Raw genomic sequence first — 17,090 nt, 5'->3', positions numbered from 1 at the left:
GTAAAAGCCCAGCCTGAAAAACATGTCATCATTGGAAATCGAACGATTTCGACGTTAAGTTTTATAACTATTAATCAAAGACTTTTAAAAACTATGTTTTCACCTGCCAATTGTTTGTTTGAAAATTTAAATAGTTTAACACAGACAATAGCATAATTTCGCCTTGAAAACATTTGAGATGTAAACATTTTAATTTCTAAATGTTAAAAAATGATAAATATTTAAATTTAAAGAATTTTCAACTCAAAACGGTCTGAATTAACTTTAAGCGTTGCTGAGCTTTACAGTTATTAATGCTATTAATTTATTAATTATTAATGTATGGCCTTGATATTGGTATTGTTTCATTTTAAACACTTTTGGTTTGAAAAGCGCGTAGTTTTAGAGACCACTAATTTTAAAAGTTCTAGATTTGAAACTTTATAGAACAGAAATTGCATTTGTTAGTTTTAATTTTTAATATTTCCCGTTTAAAAAGGTTTAATTCAATGTTGTTATATTTTTACTGAAAAGTTCAAGTGTATCTGTAAGCCATTGATATGAATTAATTCAGCCGGCAATGCAAGAGAAAAGAGGAAATGTTTATGAAGTATTTTTGGAAGCACCAGAAGTTTTATGGGCAAAAAAAGAGCAGACTGTATATATTACTTGCACAATTAGTGTCAAAGCTGATGCGAGAGCGGAGATGGAGCGCAACGTACACTCATAAGATGATTATCAGCCACTGATAGCAAACAGCCCGCGGGGAAACAACGCGTCATTTTGTAACGTTTACATCAACTGGGCTCCTTATGCGTGGGCCGTACTAAATATGAAAACTGTTACCTTCAGGGAAAGGCAAATGAAATAAATGACTGTAAACGATAATTGTTATAAAACTTGTAGGAGGAAACAAACTCCTTTGATTTACATATTTCGCAAAAGAAAACCGAATTCATATGTTCTCATGCTAAAATGTTAAGTCGAATTACCTCATTTTTTCTGCAATACGGTATTAATTACCAGGAACAGAGAGTAGGGCAGCGAGGTCCCTTGCAAAACGATCGGAAGCTTATAGAAGCCATCACGCGTTTAGCGGCTCTTTGCTTCGACTACTAAATTACCGCGGAATCAATCGAGCCGATTACACTGTTCAGTGCTCGTCCGTTATGCAGCCACGTACGAAGCAACGCTACTGATTGTCAGGAATGTACTTGCCTACATGATTTAACGGGAGAACTGCATCAGATTATGCACATGTTGACAAAGTGATAGACAGGCCACTGCACGATCAGTGATAATCCAAGTCCCGGGGTTCTCATATCTAGTTCAATCCACCAGGAACTGCGATCACATTTAACTTAAAGCTCATAATCGATAACTATATCGCACTTTACATATAGAAAATGATTACTTCATGACTTCAAAAGACATCAAATAAGGTAAAGTCTCGGAAAATCTGGTAGGATCTATTGAAACCTTATCATGAAGTCTTTGAGCTACTTGCGGACTTAATTTTATTAACTTCTTAATCGCGTTTTTATTGGTAATGAAAGCTAAGTAGATTTCTTAAAAGTAAATCATCCTTGCAACCTTAAACAGCAGTTATCCAGCTGGTTAGCTGTTTAACGATCTGGAAAATAAATTCTTCAAAGTCGCATTCCCAGAAGCAAAAAAGAGTTGTTGCTTCAAACAAAACTGTCATTAGAACCAGTAAATTAATTAAAATATCTCATTTCCTGATAATAAATATGTTTCTCTATTTCTTCATCTCATCTATCTAGTGGATTATTTTTAAATGAATCATCCTTGTAATTAATCTTATACGTCACAGTAAAATGGCGAGTAGTATGTTTAATGTTTTGTCAAATAAAATCATCAAGGTCACAGTTTTAGGCGAAAAAAAGCAGTAGCACTGTAAGCATCTCATTCATGAGAATGGCTTACCAAGAATAATTGGCAAAAGTTATAGGACTGCAAACTACTGAGATTCTCCATTAAAACGCGTTAGGTCAAATCCCTAACTCAATAGTGATTTGCCGCTGACAGGACTAATCCAGCGATTAACCGTGAAACTAGAGGCTTTCACCAGAATTTCTTTCTCTTCCGCCAGTGATATTTTGAGTCCGACAATGTTTTGAACCTGTAAGTGCAGAACTGCCCTTAGCTCAAAAATTATATGCATCGCGAAGCGGACACATGCTAATTATTAGGCACTAAAAAAATGGATTAAAGTAGAAAACTCGGTGGGAGAGTGGGCGACGATATGGGTGGCAGTTACGCTGAGAGCGTAATTGCTTTTCCGGGTAAACAAGCGATGTAGGCGTACTATAAGAGGAGCCACGAAGCTGCAGGGTGCTCGTGCACGTATCAAACTTCGGTTTGTCACAGGAGGAGTCGTTTGCCACACGACGTAACTTACTGTTGTGTTTACTAAACGCAGTTACGCCGCTCGGCACCCTACCGCTATTCCAGCGAAAATCCGAAGCATATCCTAGTGTGGATGTATCTCAGCGAGAATGGAGAAGCGACCCCTTCCCTTAGCCTGGGCACTTTATTCTCAGCGCACACGCCATTAATTTCGCGTAACGTGACATTTTCGGTAAAATTTCAGATGTCTCTTTGTACACTGGGGCTTCTAGAGAAGAAGAGAGTTTCGCCCTCTTCTATTGGGAACGAAGGGGATATAAGTGTAGTTGGAAATTGCACGCGAAGGACGCGATCTGAAGTAAGTACTACTGAGGCATTGCGAAACCAGTCCGAAGAGAGTGGTCAACAGGGTGGATGTGATGGAAGTGGGTGAAAACCGTAGAAACTTTTTAAATCGCTCCCTGTGCGAATGTAAATTCAAGCCATCGATCGGTTCAAAGTTTTATCTGCGTTGAGAACCCTTCTTGTATTAACCTACCCACTCGGTCCTTCTCTAGAGTTGACAATGTAGTTCGAAACTGCAGAGGAATACCTTCTTGGCGTAAATAGAATTTTGTTGTAAATAAAACTCCTAGGGATTTCAATTCAAAATAATTTCCATCTACAGTCTACTCTTCCCATTATTTGCGAGGAATTCGTTGGTACTGTGTGCCGGGGCGTCTCAAGACCATGTTGTTGAATATGGTAGAAAATGTAGATTTTCACTTTAGAAATACTTTTAGCAACATTTCTTTACTATATGTACACAATTTTTTAGTATTTCATCAATCATTAATTATTATCGCCACAAGAGGTGACACTTCCTATTCTATGAACACGTATTTTGACAGCAAAATGGCTGTGATCAAATTTTTGGTAGAAGTTGTCACATCTCGTGATGATAAGGTAGTATTAATGAAATTTTTATTTTAAAAATGTACACAATTTGCTATTCACCTATTAATGTAATGTTTTATTTTTAGTTGCAGGTGATTCTTTTTACCACACTTCGTGTCAATATATTTATTGAGGTAAGATTAACTGCCTTCTTAATTTTATATATCATTTAAATCCTTGAATATAAAGTCATATTGTGGGAAGGTTTTCGGCAATCGATGTTTGTAGAGTTACATATTTGCCTTAAAATAATGTCACATCTGCTTCAAACAAGTATGCCAGTAAAATCGCAGCAGCTTAAAACTATGAAAATTAAGCTGAAATTCATCGTCTTAAAACTAATATTTCTAAACCGACGTATGTTCAAATCTGAATCCGAAACAAACCCAACTTTAATATTCACTATAATTCGAACCATGCAGCTATTCTCGCAACTTCTTTTTATTAAACATAGTAAAAATAATGTTCCAAATAAAATAATGTGCAAGATTGTAAACAAGATAGCCAAATACTCTCAGAACTCCTCGTAGAGTGCTGTAATAAGCAGAGAGTTGGTATAAATTGTACCATAAACTGTATGTCTATTAGTACCTCTCGCTTTTCTTACTTCACACCTTGGCTACCGTTCCTCTCCTAATTTCTGTTACTCTTGCTCTCATCTGTTTTTTTTTGTTCTGATGGTTTTTCTATGTTTACTGCATTTCCAAGTTTATTATATAAATTAACGGACCCTACTTTATATGAATATTGTTACGAAATATTTTTTCTCTTTGTTCGTGACACGTCTATTACTACAACTTCCGCTATCAACAATATCACCTTATTGTCTTACTTCCCTTCGTTCCTTGTTTCCTTCTCCCATTATTACATGTATTTTTTTTATCATTATTTTCCAACTTCCTCTTCCTACTTCAGTGCTTATATCCTACTATATCATTATCTGCTCAATTTACTTTAATTTGATTCAAAAAATATTTTTTTTCCAATTTAATTTATGGAATATAATTTCCCGTCATTGAAATCTCACGAATGTTACTGATATCTAGCTCTTTATTAACAAAGGTGAAATACTCTACAGCATTTTAATGTAAATTGTGTTCTGCTTTCGGTAAATTCAATCCTTTCGTAAAAAAAAAAGTTTCTTGATCAAAACTGAAATGATATCTCAAGATAGCTTTCGGTAAACACTGAATAATCATTTAAAGACTCGCTTCTTATCATTTTGAACTCATTCGACAACGACCTTCCAAAAATTCTTATATCCAGAGTGCAAGTCTTGCTGTTGCAAATAAAAAAGCCGCTAACTTACATCGTAACCAGAATTCTAATGTGATTCACATGACACCGGATTTAGTCGAGACCGAATGCGACCGCAGATACGCGACATTTGAGCGTAAGTAGGCAAGCATCATAAACGAGTCCGGGTTGAAGGTGAAACGTATTGCCGAACTTTTAGCTTCACGCGTACTTTTTAGAATTTCCAACAGCAAAGAAGTTATTAGTTCAATAGTGCATCGATTTCTCGCCAACTGCAAAACAGTGCTTATAAACAGGATAATTTATTTTAGAACAGGTCACTAGTTATTTCATAAACGTTTCCGTTGTTTATCTTTGATCATCAATCTTCTAACCCTTAAGCATAAACTTTTGTAACATACGACAGTTTCAAGGGCTGTTATATTCGAAGGTTAATTTGAATATCTCATAAAATAACTGTATTGTATGTTTTTATTTTTATTCTTTTCATCTGTTTGTCTCTGTGAATGTTCATTCATTTATGATATTTTAGAGCCAATAAGGCCGAAATCCTAACGACATTTACAATAATTTTACACACGAACGCTTATATTTCATGATATTTCATAGGAATTATAAACGCGTATCTCCGTGCCAGTATATATATATACCGGTAACCAGCAACGTTCGATAGCCCGCGCCATCAAACTACAAAATGTAACGGTCCGTCCTGCTGACGCATAGGAACAATTTGCTACCGTGTATGGTCCTGTTGATGAATATGGATTGTGATCTTTCATGGTACCCATTCTTCGTACCATAGTAGAGCATTATAAGTGTCCGATACCTATACGAACTTTACTAACCATGTGCTTTGAATGTAGATCTTTATTTCTAGTATTAGAATTCCCACACTATTACTTTGCAAAATAAGTTTAAAATTGATAAAATTGTATTTTACCACCCTAATATAGTTCGATTTTTCTACTGCCCGGTATATTAGAATAAATCTGTATTACCGGTTAAGAGCTTCTTTTATTCAACTTTTTACCGAAATATAGATTTTTATATCGTTGGACTCGTCTCACGAAGCTGCAAATAAAAATTGAAATAGTTTATAATAATCAAATGCAAAAAGGACGAAATTATTTGGTAATTGAAGTAAATTATTATACGCCCTTTTATTACAAGTGTGAATCATAAACTTTCGACTTAACTCAACTTTCATTATATTTCGTTGGAAATTATTAATGTATTGAAATATTGTGTTATCAACGACTGCAGAATGATTGATTAGCTTAGAAAATATGCACGACTTTTTGAAATGCTCATATAAGGCAGCGGCGGTAGGTATTCATTTATCAGAAAATTAAATTTCTCTTTAAATAATTTTCCCGAAAAATAACTTTAGTCCTTGTAATAATCTAGTAGATATTTTTTAAAAAATGGCAATAATATAAAAGTTTCAATTAAAATACTAGATTCTTAGAAAAAATCTATTTGTTTTTCAGGAAAATAATTTTTAAGGAAATTGAACTTTCTTTTAAATCAAATACCTGTCAAATATCTGTCTCATACCTGTCAGCGCGGATTGACAAAAACAGTTTTTCTTGAATATCTCCGGTTGATCTGAAATTGTGTTAAGGAGGTTTTTAACACGTGGGACAAATATTAAAACTTCAAACTGCAGGGAATGGGGGAAAAATGCGTTTTGGTTTTAGATGATTTGGAAATCTGATGAAAATAAACTATTTTCAAGTCGTTTAGTAAGAAGGAAAATAGTTGTTTTTTTGGATTCTATCAGGTCGCCAACGGTACGCGATTCTGTTTTTTGATCTTCTGGAAGAAAGCCGTAAAGTTGAGATATTTAATAAAAAAATTTAGGTACTTTTCGTGAACGCATTAGGAACCGTTTATATACTTACTTTTTTGTTTAATTTGTTAGGCTAGTGGTTGGGTTGCGGTCGGATTAAAGCGAGGAAATAAAGATATCAGTAATTTATTCAAACTCTCACTCTTAATACTTACTTTATTTTAGAATTGGCAAAATTACGCAGGCTAAAAGTACGAAACTTTAACACACTTAATTTTTTAATTACTGAATTAAAAATAACATTCAGAATCTACAAATTTTAAAAATTCCATACATATGCAGTTTTTTCAACATTCTAAAAATTTTATTAAAAAAATAAAATTATATTTATATGTTTATTGCTTATTACATTTTCTAAATTTGTGGGAAAGTTAAAGATTTCTGAAACACTAAAAATTTGTATGTTAAAGGATAAAGGTATAATATAGCGGCATTCGCATTTTAAAAGAAAATTCTCATTTTTTCAATAGTTTTAACTCATTTTCTTAATTTTGAAACTATTTGGAAATGTACCGATACTAGTTAGATCATTAAAGTACTGTTTTATGAAGTTAAACAACAGTGTAAATAAAAAAATTATCTTGCGATATTAGCTGAGTACATATTTATGCATGTGAGAAAAAATATAGGTGGCAGCGTTAGAAAACTTTTTTATTTACAAACCTTCAAATCTTCTAGAAATCACGATTTTCGTATTATTCATTTTTATTTTTGAAGTTAAATAACAATAATTATATTGGAAAAAACAAATTATAAAGAACCAGTTTTTATTCTTTGAGAAATTATTAAATTCTTAGGTAGAAGTTAAAACTTTAGAATCGTAGAAAAAATTTTTTAAATAAAGATACTTATAAATTCTGAAATGTTCGAAAATTTTTCTACATTTTTGTCTCACGCCATCGTTATTTTCCACAAAGTATACGGACAAAAAGTATTTTTATTTTAATGCACCTAATGTTTATTAATTGAAATAATTTTCGCCTTACTATTTGATTGATTTATGTACAATAAGACCGAGCAGGAAGTAGGAGGTGCATGGACAATCTCTAAAAATCTTGTACAGTGATTTTTCAGTTTCCAATACATTTTTTTAACTTTATACAATTAGGAGCAGATGATAATTGGTAGCGTGTACTGAAAAATGATACCTTCATAGTCTTATATTTTAAATTTCGCTTCCTTACAATCTATCGCTACTTGATATTCAAAAGATTTTTAATTTGCAATGCCCCAAAAATGAATGTTTGAAATACATAAATATTATGATAGAAAATAGAAGAGAGAAAGCAATTTATTGAAAAGAATTCGCAATTCGGCTCTTATTTACGTATTATTTCATTACTAAATCATTGTGTGTAACGGTCAGTAGTACTGACCCACTAGTGCGGTGAGATGTTCTGAGCACAGAGGATGAATATGGATAGGGCTCATCCGCAAGTCCTGTTTTGTGGGACATTGGTCTGTCACGTGAAGCGGAGTTACGAGTGTTTCCGATTATAACCCGTTAAGCGCGACCATTGCTTGACCACCGGAAGGTTGGTATGCAGCAGGTATATGTACTATACACTTCAAAATCAAAGAGAGACCTTGTACAAAAGCCCTTCATGAAAAACGAGATACTTATGCCCGTATTAAAATTGGGTGAGGAAAAAGTCAACAGGTTAATAACCCCTAGGCAAAACTGAGGACTTTGGCACATCATCGTGACTCATCACCATTTTACGTATTACGTTACTCTTTCCATAAGCACCTTCTAATGAATACTTAATATACCTACATACATATAAACTCGAGAAAGGAAAATTCTATGACACACTAAATTCCAAGACGTCAGATTTTGATATAAAGTTGGATCAATTTATTCCAGAGGGGAAACCGTTATTAATAAAGTATTGAATAACTATATGAGACTGAAAATTAAAACTAAATAATTTACATCTTTCTATACGGGTGGCAATTGGTTTTTCTACTGTAACGAATTTGGATTAACATATGACTCATTGGGACTTAGAGTGGAACAGTAAAAAATAAAGTGATTGAATAAGTTTTACTCATGATAAATATATTAATTACTCGTCGCTTTAGCACCAAGTTTATTTTTGTAAATCATTTCTATTTTAGCGTGATGTTCAAACTTCCTTGATTTATAACAAGAACAAAATCACACGCATACTGAAAGTCGCGTCACATGAATGCTTGACCATAGAATTCAAGGGTGGCAAAATAATTTACCTTCACGTATGAAAAATCTTTCATGTCAGACTATAAGGTTCTTTTTGCAATGAAACCTTAATTTGGTTATATGGTGCCAAGGACCGTAATTCTAACTGACATTGTGAGCTCCTGGTGCGATGTACGAGTAAATTAATATTGAATGAGTGTTAAAGTTGCACATTAGCAAATACTATACTATACTGTCATGCATGATTTGCAACGGAGGCAGAGAAGGCGAAGAGAGATTGCTCGTTCCGATTTGATCTGGAATGGCCGATAAAACGTACCAAGTCACGTTTTGTCCTACATATCAACTGTGTCGCGGATCTACCGTTGAACACAGGTACCTAATTTTCTTCGAGCCTCGCATAATAATAAACGCCGGTCACTGCGGCCTTGTTCCCAAAAAAGTATTTCGTGAACGGGTTGCCTTATTACGTCAGGAGAACCGCATGCCGGCACGCAGTGAATGTGTAGGTTATAACATTGGCATTCTGATCACGAGGCAAAACGAGTTCTTGAAAGGTAAGTACTATGGCGATATGAGGTAACGATGCGATGCTGTGTTTATACGCCAGTTACTTCATTCTGGAAATGGACAATGCACTTCCCGATTATCAGATTATCGTAGTTTCTTCAACTCGCTTTTATACGATTGCTTTTATTCGCAATTGAATTTTCCCATTTCCATTTTCAAATATATACAGCACGAGAACTTGGCGTCGAAGCTTTTCACATCGAGAAGAATTATTCCTTAATGCATTTACAACATCCGGTTTGTAACAAAATTCTTGCAAAATGTTTTTCAATGTGGAAATTGTAATATAGCTTTAGCTGCATAATTTAAAGGGACAAATTCCACAATAATTTTGAAGATATCCAAATAAAAAAAAATAAAAACATTGTACTAAGTCCTAGATTTAAATTCTGACCAATACCAATTTTTAGTGCATTCTGATAATATTGAATTATTGGACAAGATATGTGAAGCTTCGCAAAATATTAACGTAGTTATTATTAATGTATGATGAAATATTAGTTTTATGTAAGTTTTAGATATATGTGTTAGAGATTAAAGAAAATCTATAAACGCGGCCCATTAAGTCCAAATGTTCCAAGACATTCAAAATTATGAAAAAATCAAACTTGGCATCAAATAAAATTTTAAAAATTTAATTTCAACAAGAAAATTAAATTGTTTTTTTCAACTGCATGTAGCTTCGATACACCAATTTTTTGAAAATAATCCATGATGGCGGTCCCGTCGATATTAAAATTAAGCTAATTTTAATAAATTTCAACGAAAAGTTATCAAACTTTACTTGAATGACTAGTTTGGCTTCAGAAAATAGGTTTTGTTTCGAAAGTCTACACATTTTTAAATATACCAAGATGGTGGCTATTAAAATTTTTTAAAAAATCTATTGACTGTTACAGTTTCAAATAGTATGAGTTTAAATGACAAAGTAGACTTAGTATTCACACTTACATGTCGAAATAAACATTAAGACAAACGTAATTTTTTGGACGAATTTTAAGTAGATTTTGTTAAAAATATGAAAAATGTATTGTTTTCGAAAATTATTCTCACCCTCGTTCACACCGGAATTTTTGATTAATTGAGAATGTTTAATGTCTTAGATCAAATCATAGCAGGTTAAATCTAACAATCTAAGTTCCGGAAGATTTTTCAGAAGTGAAAAAATAAATCATTTTAGAAAATTTTACTGGTGCTGTTTATTAATTCCTTACTAAATCTTGACTAGGTATAAATAAAGCCAACGCTACTCACTATTTATTTTCTCTCTTAGTTTGAAAACAATTATACAGGAGTATAAACCCTTGAGCTGGAAATCAATTTTAGGTTTATTATATTTTAAAACAAAGGTTGCAAAACAAATTTACATTAATTCAAATATTACTGCTCGTCATTTATTGCTTTTTATCATCCACGTATTGCTGGCATTTCACACAATTCATTTTTCCCAACAAAAACAAGCTACAGACTTTTATGAGTTCCAATTCATCGTGTCGTTCGAATCGCGGTACATTGTGCAATGACTGGCGGCTCATCGTTTTATCCCGCTCAACTATAATACTTACCAGAAGCACCAAAATTCGACGAACTTCTTCGGATTTCATTTACACGATATTATAGACCTTAATGGATGATCATTAATTACCGCGGAGAAGATGCAGCTTTTATAGCAAACGAGGAGGAGTCGCCAAAACGTTTGCTAGTATTTCTTCCCTGGTGGGAAATAAAGGCTTCGTAGGAAAAGAGTGCGAAGTTTATAGCGCCGAGCTGGAAAATCTAGTGGACCCATGGAGCTGATTATACTAGAGTTTCTCCCTTTATATCCGATCAAGTTACGCACTTAAACCAAGATTAAAAGAAAGAAACGGGAGATGCAATAAATTTGAAATTCTGATAGTTTATGGTAGATCTTTCGAGCTGGATGAAAATTATGTTATAGGGAATGATTTACAAGATTCTTGAAGAAGTTGGGAATGTTAGCTGATGTTAGGAAGGTCAGTTCGCAGGACGCCTGGTCGGAAAGTACACATGATAAAACCGAACTGATAAATGTTCTCGGAAGAAGTCTAACTATTCGCTATCTATCCATCCTGAGACATGCAGCCGGCGGTCATAGCAGCCTATGAGATTAACGAGCCACGCCATCGTTGCTAACGACGATAATGCTCTCAATAAACGGAACCTTTGTTGCCGCAGTCTGGATACGAGGCGAGAATTTACGAAGATTGTTCCGTTGTAACCTTCGCCAGGTGGAAACCGAGTGTCGAGCAAACGTATTCGGTCGACGGTTCGCGCACGGGGGATGAAACTCGATACCGAATCCTGCTGTGATTAACGACGTTTCACGCTCGTCGGACGTCAGTTCTCGGATGGAGAGGGATTTGCAATTCACGAGCTTTTCCTGGAACATTGACCCTTTCTTCTTAGAATTAGAAGGTCTTTGGCTGATAAGGGAGACAAGACACGACTGTTCTGTGCGACACGTATGGTGACCTGTACCCTAGGTCAAGCTTTCTAGAAGTTTCCCAAAGGTGAGCCCATCTTATGAGCTACGAATACGTGTCCAATCCTACAAAATTTGCGAATTTTCAAACTGATTTTGATTCAGCATCTCCTTTTAATTCAGGATTCAAGTTTGGCCCACGGACCCAAATAATAAATGATCTGCAATTGAATTACAATATCTTGGTTTTATATTTAAAATGTGAGATTTTGCCGAGTACTATTGCATGAAGCCTGACCTTTTTTTTTAAATTGTTTGGACATTGAAGAGATCTTGTGCATATCTAATAATCAGTCTTTAGATGCAGCACCTGATAATTTGGGAGTCTGAGAGAAATCTAAAACATATTTACATCATTTTCAAGAAGAATATCTAATAACACTTGACTTCTGATACCAAACAAATTGAAACGGATGAGATACCACTAGCAGCAATTTAGGACAGTCTTAATGCAAGTGAAACGTTAGGCTAATCATTAAAGCTGTAGAAAAACGAATACATGTCAGTCCTATCAGCATGTGACAAGCAGATCTAGGTTATGATAGTTGTGTCAAGTAAACGCCAAAGTAAGATGAATCTAAGCTTCCGTCATATACTTCTTTCTAAATAATTATTTTTATTATTCTTCGTTCTGCTTAAAACTACTTCCATATCAATCAAAACTACTAGAAAAATATCTTTTTCATATAAAACATTACTATTTTTTGTTATATGGGTTGATTTAACATACATGATACAAATCTTTTTCTGAATGATTGGTATTGATTGATCTGCTCTGCCATAGTCGTGATACAGATTTGTTTTGTTTATATTTCACCCTTTTTATCACCAAGTGAAACGAGCCGAATCCCCGGATCTTTAAAGAGCTTTGCGAAACAACCATCCAACTGAGAGCAATATAGTACGTCATTCAGAGATAAAAGCTTATCGCTTTTAGCTAGAGAATATAGTGACCTAGTGACTCACCGAGAATATTATTTAAGCGACATTCTATTTACACCTTATTGTGGAAAGACGTAGACGTATGAAACTCTTTCTTGCGTTTTATGAGATTATTTTATAAACAGGGTAAAAAAATAATCTGATGTAGGTGGATAATTTCTTTACTTCTTGAATAATGCCTCAGTTGATAAGGACATACTCAATTATTCCATAACATTTTTTCATATTTTTGCTTTCTTTTGCTTGTATTATGCTACGTAAAATTTTATACTCAAATTTATCATTGATTTTTACCAATGAGAGATATTTCATATAAAGAGTGACATCCATATTTCTTACAAAAAGTACAAAAAACGATCATTTTTTCCCAAAAAAAAACTTGATGATTACTTTTTGTCATAAAAATTATATATGCTTTTAAATATTTTTGATTCTTTTTATAATGTTCTTAAAAATTCTGGAGACTGCAAGATCAAAGAATGAAGAGTGACGTATAATGGAATTTTGGAATGTACCCGAATATTCTGCAATATTTTAGAATATCCTTTAAAATTCTAGATTATTCTGGAATTTTCTGAAATATTTTAAACTTTTCTGGAATATTGTTCTACTATTTCACTATATTTATAAAATTTTCTGAAATCTTTTGCAACACCCTCTTATTGTAGGATGTTTATAATACTTGCTATAAAGCCTACTCCGCAATGAACACCGCACACAATAGTACAAACACAATAGTACAAAATCGACCGAAATCTGTATACATATAAATATTTTGAGTGGTTACAAGGGAACAAGCAGGCGTTCTTCTTTTTTTTCAAGATGGTTGCATTGAATATGAAAAAAAAAATTCCTCTGAGGGAAAACTTCGTTAAAGGCCATTCTAACTAATTCTGCAAGTGGTTATGAAGTTTTCAACCTAAGTATGCTCTAGAGCAAGAATAAGTGAAGGGTACTTTAGGTAGTCAAAGAAATTACAGGAAAGCGCTAGGCGAGATAGCAACGAGCAATGTCGAGTTTAACTGCTTATCACTCGGCACCTCTCTTCTGACGTTCGAGACGGAATACGCCGAGCTTGCGAGTCACGTTCTGGAATTCAAAATCTCAGGGGTCGCTGAAAATGCTCGACACGTGCCAACGTCGGCATGGTCATAATACGATCCGTATTTCCGATTCTAATTAAATTCTGACGTTTCACTTTTAGTATCTATGTACATCAACAGTTCATTCCTCTTAATTTAAAATTAAGGTCACGTTTAAAAAATGAAAATACACTTTTCTCCACTATAAATTTTATATGAAATATTCACATAATAAGCTTATTAATGAAAACATGATCCTTCAGCGTAGATGGGGTAAAGCAAACGGATATAAGAAGTTGAGCAGTACGTCGTAAAAAGATGTTAACTGATCCACCCAACTAGCAAACTTCTTAGCTTATTTTATGATAATGAGATACTTTTCATGTCCCGAAGACGACTTCCCCTTAAATATATTTTCCGGCTTCTATTATAATGATCATCTGAGAATGATAAAAAAATAAAGGATTGTTAATAAAAGAGTCAATTGGATAAATCTACCATATACTTTATCCTCATGAAAGATGAAAAAACTAATTGTAAGACAAACAAGTATATATACTAAAGAGGAATGCAAACAAAAACAAGAAAATATACGAGGATCATATTTCTTAGGATTTAATTCCGACTGCGATTTTTGCATCGTGTATAGACAACTGATTTAAAATCAACCTAGTCGTAACTATTATTTGTTGAGTCTTTAATAACTGCTTCACAACCAGTGTATTAACAGCGATAGACAAGTCAACAAGAATCGCTGCTGTTTAGTGCGTTGACTTCTAGTTTCCTATCAGACAATATCATCTCCATAAACCGATTGCCGCGAGAAATTACTTGCCATTTGAAATATCCAATTACAATTATGCCCAGCTGCAACGTGTAGTTGCTTTATGATTTGTTGTTATACTACTCCCGGTAGGTTTCTGGTAACCGTACCCAATGCACACTTCAGGGAGTTCTCGTACGCCTAACCACAACTTAATAATCTCTAACTCAATAAAGGATGATGTGGACGAAGATCAAAGTTTTAGCATAGAGAGGAAAATCAACATTTTGTGTTATTGACTGGAAACTCGGCAGTCTCCTTCCAGGAGAGAATATTCTGCGGAAAATATTATTTTGTATTTAAATAACAACTTTCGAAATATATAGTCTAAATATGGCGGCCGCATAATCGGAATAACAGGGAAATAACCGAGAATATTTCTAAACTGAGAAAACAATTTTATATTTTCGATGCTTAGTAATTTTAGTAAGAAAATTTTTTAATAATTTTAAATGTCACTTGATATCATATTAAATTATGAAAGATAAAAAGAATTAGAAAGTTCGAAAGATGAATTTTGCAGTTTTAAGCACTTCTAACTTTCATTATTGAATTTTAAAATCTAGTTGTTAAACCGTTTACTCCTCGAGGCTTGAATTTGGCAATTTAAATTTTCAATTATCAAAATTATCAATTTTTTTATTCGAAATGTTCATACCTTGAAAAGGTACGATTTTAAATATTTACTTCAAGCCTACAAGCCGGTCACTTTTTAAAATTCTTAGTCGCTTTTGTTAAAGTCACTTTTAGTCTCCATTTCAACATGTGGTTTGAAATAGACGTGTGTAAAATTTAGCACGTGTAGGTTTAAATATATAAACTCACTTGGTTTTAAACTTAAATTTCTCAAAATTTTACTATTCATATGAAAATCAAGACCTTATACTAGTTAACACATACACATACTCGTTCATATTTTCCGCGTCACTGATACACCTTTCTGATTTTATAGGTGGTTTCAGTTAGTATCGAAACCTCTACAAGTACGTTTCTATTGCTTTCGCAATGTTCTTTTTTCCTCAGTTAAGTACACCTTAGTCGAAAAAACGTCCCATATTTCCACCGAATCCACTGTCAATCGGGGCCCCCCTAGAAGAGGATTACTGGTTTTGGCCAACCAAGGGCTTCAGGAATTAAATGGAATTATTGCGCCATTTGATGGCTGCAAATTTATGTAAACATAAAGTGATTGCTAGGCTTGAAACAAAAACTGATTAAAAGTAAGGTTTTGGCGATAAAAGTCATTCATGTCAGAATAATTTGGAGTTTAATGAGGTAAAGTGCGTGTCACAGTATTAGAAAACATTGCATGAAGTCCATTCTATTTCCACCATTATCCACATCTGGTGGACATCTTTCTGGCGCTCTTAAAGAGAATGGACCTCGGAATGAACCCTTTCCCCCTAAATAAACAAAAATGCTTTCAGAAACGATATTTAAAAAATCTTTAAAATTTGTTCAACTGCACTACATGCCACTATTGTTCTAAAACATACCAGAATTCTTCAGATTTTTGTCACCATATTCTTAGTTAAAACTTCTGAGATTTTTTCATGGAGAGCCACGCCTTTCAAAGTCAGGGTCCAGGGCTTTTTGTGGCAACATTAGTATTCTACTACAATATTTTTTTAGTACACAAGGAAAATCCAAGTAAAATCCTTGCGCAGCAACATCAGACTTAGTTTGACTTGGCGCCAGAGCCAATCATACCTGGAAATGCGATTTTCGGACAGTCAATCTTAAAATGACTGGAGTTTTTATCAAAACTCTACTACTTGCAAATGCAGTATATGGATTTACGATGACCGTTTTAACTAAGTTCCGTAAATTCATTTTAAATGGAAAGCCTTAATTGTTACGCATTTTTAAGTTTGAAGTGTTTAATATTCAATATTTAAAAGGAAGAGTGTTAAAAGAATTTTTAATTGAAAACATTAAATAATTTTAAAGCTAAGTATAAAAACTAATGACCTTTATGTTGAAAACGATTAAAGTAGCAGTATTCCAAATGAAAGCCTTTCAATAGTTTAATTATTTTTATGATAGAATTTCCCAAATGAAATGATTGCAATAATAAGTTTTAAGAAATCCTTCACAGTTAAATAATTTGAAATCGAAGATGCTTAAAATGGAATAATTTTAGTTTTATACTTTCTAAGTTGAATAATTTTAAGCCTGTAGCGTATGAAATACAACAACGTCAAATTGATTATTTTAAAATAATACATTTTTAAATTGACGGAAACATTTTTTAATACAAAGTGTTCAAATTGATTGAAATTGTGAAATGTGAAAATGTGAAAATTACATTCTTTAAATAATTAAATGATTATAAACGCACAACATTCAGAATCATTAAGAATCGTCTGATCTAAAATTAAATTGTTTAAAATATTATTCTAGTCAGGTAGCCTCAATAGTTAAATAATTAATTTTGAAATGCTAAAATTTGAATAGGTTTTGATTATAAATAAGAGAAGTAAAAAGTAAAATCGCCTAATCTTATCTAATTTTAAAATGAAAGTATTAAAAATTTTAAAAAATTCAGTGCTTTTTCTAAATCTTTTGAATTTCTATTGCAAAAGATCAACTTT

At 33.3% G+C, this 17,090-nt stretch overlaps 1 protein-coding gene across 3 annotated transcripts in view; it reads left to right on the top strand.

Annotated features, from left to right (window-relative positions):
• LOC117171284 overlaps window positions 1-17,090 on the top strand; it is a 202,979-nt gene that overhangs the window by 31,939 nt on the left and 153,950 nt on the right. For 2 of the 3 annotated variants that reach the window (XM_033358431.1, XM_033358432.1), the window contains exon 2: window positions 3,372-3,419. The gene's annotated coding sequence lies outside the window, so the exon portion shown is untranslated. Of the gene's footprint in view, window positions 1-3,371; window positions 3,420-17,090 lie in introns of those variants that run through there. The other variant, XM_033358434.1, reaches the window with a different exon arrangement.

Source organism: Belonocnema kinseyi, chromosome 4, assembly GCF_010883055.1.
Source record: "Belonocnema kinseyi isolate 2016_QV_RU_SX_M_011 chromosome 4, B_treatae_v1, whole genome shotgun sequence".
In the NCBI taxonomy this organism is placed as follows: Eukaryota; Metazoa; Arthropoda; class Insecta; order Hymenoptera; family Cynipidae; genus Belonocnema; species Belonocnema kinseyi.
Note: the sequence above shows the minus strand (reverse complement) of the source record. Positions and strands in the feature narration are given on the sequence as shown.